This window comes from Triticum dicoccoides, chromosome 4A (assembly GCF_002162155.2).
Source record: "Triticum dicoccoides isolate Atlit2015 ecotype Zavitan chromosome 4A, WEW_v2.0, whole genome shotgun sequence".
NCBI classification, from domain to species: domain Eukaryota; kingdom Viridiplantae; phylum Streptophyta; class Magnoliopsida; order Poales; family Poaceae; genus Triticum; species Triticum dicoccoides.
This window is the reverse complement of record NC_041386.1, coordinates 3,786,577-3,790,872: the sequence shown is the minus strand read 5'-3', so window position 1 is coordinate 3,790,872 and position 4,296 is coordinate 3,786,577.

The following is a 4,296-nucleotide window of genomic DNA, read 5'->3' as shown; positions in this document are numbered from 1 at the left end:
GGCGACCGTTGGCCGGCGCCCCACTGTGCCCCGGTGGCCTGCGCCGACCGCCCTCGCCGCGCCCACGGCCACGCCTCCCCGGTGCTCCTGGTGCCCCGCTGCGGCAACCCCGCCGTGGCCACGGCCACGCCCCGCCCCGGGCAGGCTACGGGCTCCCTGTCGCCCTGGCCGGTTGTCCGCTCCAGCGCCCGAACCCACCGAACCCGTTTGGCCCTGGGCCAATGACATGGGGGCCCCACCCCCCTAAAAAGAACGGTTTTTATTAAAACAAAAATAAAATGAAAATGAAAATGAATTAAAACTAATTAACTAATTAGTTAATTAATTAATTAATTAAGTATTTAATTAATCTAATTAATTCTGTTTAATTAACCCTAACCACTAATTAACCTAATTAACTAAGGTTAATTAACTTTGATTAGGCTAATTAAGTTAATAAAGTATGACGAACGGGACCCACATGTCAGGGTTGACTCAGTCAACCCCTGTTGACTGCTGACGTCATTAATACATTTTTTTGAATTAATTAAATAAATAATTAAATTTCAGAAATTAATAAAATCTTTAGAAAATCATATCTTTTAATCCGTAACTCGGATTAAAATGTTTTCAACATGAAAGTTGCTCAGAACGACGAGACGATTCCGGATACGCAGTCCGTTCGTCCGCCACACCCCTCTAACCTATCGAACCCGCAACTTTCCCCCTCCGGCTCCTCTGCCCGAAAACACGAAACACCGGGAATACTTTCCCGGATGTTTTCCCCCCTTCACCGGTATCACCTACTACCGCGTTAGGGCACACCTAGCATCGTTACTTGTCATGTCATGCATCGTTATGCAGTTGTTTGCATTGTATTCATTGTTTCTTCCCCCTCTTCTCTCCCGTAGACTATGAGACCGACGCTGCTGCTGCCCAGTTCGACTACGGAGTTGACGACCCCTCTCTCTTGCCAGAGCAACCAGGCAAGCCCCCCCTTGATCACCAGATATCGCCTACTCTTCTCTATACTGCTTGCATTAGAGTAGTGTAGCATGTTACTGCTTTCCGTTAATCCTATTCTGATGCATAGCCTGTCATTGCTGCTACAGTCATTGATACCTTACCCGCAATCATAAATGCTTAGTATAGGATGCTAGTGTTCCATCAGTGGCCCTATACTCTTGTCTGTCTGCCATGCTATACTATTGGGCTGTGATCACTTCGGGAGGTGATCACGGGCATATACTATATACTTTACACTGTTACATTACCTGTGATACTGTTCGGAGTTGGGGGCTGAAAGGACAGGTGGCTCCATCCCGGTAGAGGTGGGCCTGGGTTCCCGACGGTCCCCGACGGTTACTTTGTGGCGGAGCGACAGGGCAGGTTGAGACCACCTAGGAGACAGGTGGGCCTGGCCTTGTTCGGCGTTCGCGGATACTTAACACGCTTAACGAGATCTTGGTATTTGATCTGAGTCGGCTACGAGCCTATACGCACTAACCATCTACGTGGGAGTAGTTATGGGTATCCCGACGTCGTGGTATCAGCCGAAGCACTTCAGACGTCAGCGACGGAGCGGCGCGCGCCGGATTGGAACGTAAGCCTGCTCTTGTATTAAGGAGGCTAGTTCCGCTTTCGGCCGCGTACGCAACGTGCAGGTGTGCTATGGGCGATGGGCCCAGACCCCTGTGCGCTTAGGTTTAGACCGGCGTGCTGGCCTCTCTGTTTTGCCTAGGTGGGGCTGCGACGTGTTGATCTTCCGCGGCCGGGCATGGCCCAGGAAAGTGTGTCCGGCCAAATGGGATCAAGCGTGTTGGGTTATGTGGTGCACCCCTGCAGGGAAGTTAATCTATTCGAATAGCCGTGATCTTCGGTAACATGACGACTTGGAGTTGTACCTTGACCTTATGACAACTAGAACCGGATACTTAATAAAACACACCCTTCCAAGTGCCAGATACAACCGGTGGTCGCTCTCGCTCAGGGATACGAGGAGGGGATCGCCGGGTAGGATTATGCTACTGGAGATGTTACTTGGAGATGCTACTTGGAGATGCTACTTGGAGGACTTCAATCTACTCTCTTTTACTTGATGCAAGACGGAGGCTGCCAGAAGCGTAGTCTTCGACAGGATTAGCTATCCCCCTCTTATTCTGGCATTCTGCAGTTCAGTCCACTGATATGGCCTCCTTACACATATACCCATGCATATGTAGTGTAGTTCCTTGCTTGCGAGTACTTTGGATGAGTACTCACGGTTGCTTTCTCCCCCATTTTTCCCCTTTTCCTTTCTTTTTGGTTGTCGCAACCAGATGCTGGAGCCCTGGAGCCAGACGCCACCGTCGACGACGACCCCTACTACACCGGAGGTGCCTACTACTACGTGCAGCCCGCTGACGACGACCAGGAGTAGTTAGGAGGATCCCAGGCAGGAGGCCTGCACCTCTTTCGATCTGTATCCCAGTTTGTGCTAGCCTTCTTAAGGCAAACTTGTTTAACTTATGTCTGTACTCAGATATTGTTGCTTCCGCTGACTCGTCTATGATCGAGCACTTGTATTCGAGCCCTCGAGGCCCCTGGCTTGTATTATGATGCTTGTATGACTTATTTTATTTGTAGAGTTGTGTTGTGATATCTTCCCGTGAGCCCCTGATCTTGATCGTACACATTTGCGTGCATGATTAGTGTACGATTAAATCGGGGGCGTCACAAGTTGGTATCAGAGCCGACTGCCTGTAGGAATCCCCCTTCCAACTCCTTGGCCGAAGTCGAGTCTAGACTTTACAAAACTTTTACTAACATGGCTGTGCGGCCCATGGGCCCACGTCGCCATTGGGTGGTAGTAGGATCTTTTACTCCTCGACCTTTACTCTGGGACTCTGAACTCTCTTCTACTCGGGTTAAACGATTTCTACTAAAATCTGACTTTAGGTTCTTGAAAATACTTTCTCCCGGAGAGCCCCTTCAGTCCAGGTGATCGCCGACTGCACCAGAAGATTTCGAAGTTACTCGCCGAAACTCTTTTGAGACTTTGTGTCCGTTGCTTTTGCAATTCCCTACCATCGAGATATCCCTATGGATAAATACTTACACTTGACGTTCTTACTTTTATTCCCAGTTGTTCTTGTTATTACAAGATACCCCGAAATTCTCTCTATTGATCCGAGAATATCTTGCGCCTACTGTCTTGCAATTCCTTGTCACCTGAATACCCCTATGGATAATTCTCGCACTTGTCGAGTATCCGCTTATCCCCAGTTGTTCATGTGTTTCACAAAAGTCTTCAAAATAATATTCGATCTTCCGAAAATCCTCTGGAGCCTTTGGCTCTTGAAATTCTTGCTTGCTTGCATTATGGTTAATCCCTTAAGTCTCGTAGTCTTAATGACATTCCTTGTCATTATCATTTTGAGTCTGTTGACTCAATATGTTTGCGAATACCCGCAAACATCATTGATCCTTATAAATTACCTTTCCGGCTGAGCTGCCATTCTTTTAACTGGAATTGGTTCTCGACCAATCCAATTGTCGTTGATTGTACCCTAAGGCTATTCAACTTATCCATCCCTAATCAGAGCATTGCTTCTGATCCCTTGATTTGGAAATCATAATTCCTTTGCATTTGACAATTGAGTTAGTCAGTTGTTTCTATAATTTGATCTCCTTGCACTCTTCTTCCTCTAGTTGAGTACCGATGCTCACGTCAGATCCCTTGTGGACCATCAGGCCCATTGTTGGATTTTATCCGTCAGCATCCTTCATATTCAATAACCTTGTGAGCCTCCCCTTGGATACATAATGCCTTGGCAATTGTATCATCTACTTTCTCAACCTTGCTCTACTTTCGAGCTTGTGTTATTTACTCCTGAAGTTTGTGGTATATGTTCCTAGGAGGCCCTGATGGGTTGGACATATGCTTTTCTTTAAACTGTGTGAACCCGGAAACCACTACGGGTCATACTCTACTAGTGTTATGTCAGATAAAATTTCAACACACAATTTCGTTGAAGGCGAGAAGTGAATGAAAGGTTATGCATTAAAGAAGTGGGAGTCGACCTTGAACTTGTGTTCATGCCCATGGACGCGATTTATATCCTATCATGAAAGCTTCTTGTAACAATAACTAGTTCCTTGATAACTAACCTATGGTATCTGTGAATTGATTCCTTGCAACCGTGGCTCCGACCATGATTGTTCTTCTTTGATCTCATTTCTCGGACAAGTTAAAACAATTGTCTTCTATGGATCAATACACCAGTCCAACCTTTACTTTGATCTTGTGTCGAGTATTACCCCCCTGGTATCTCGAGA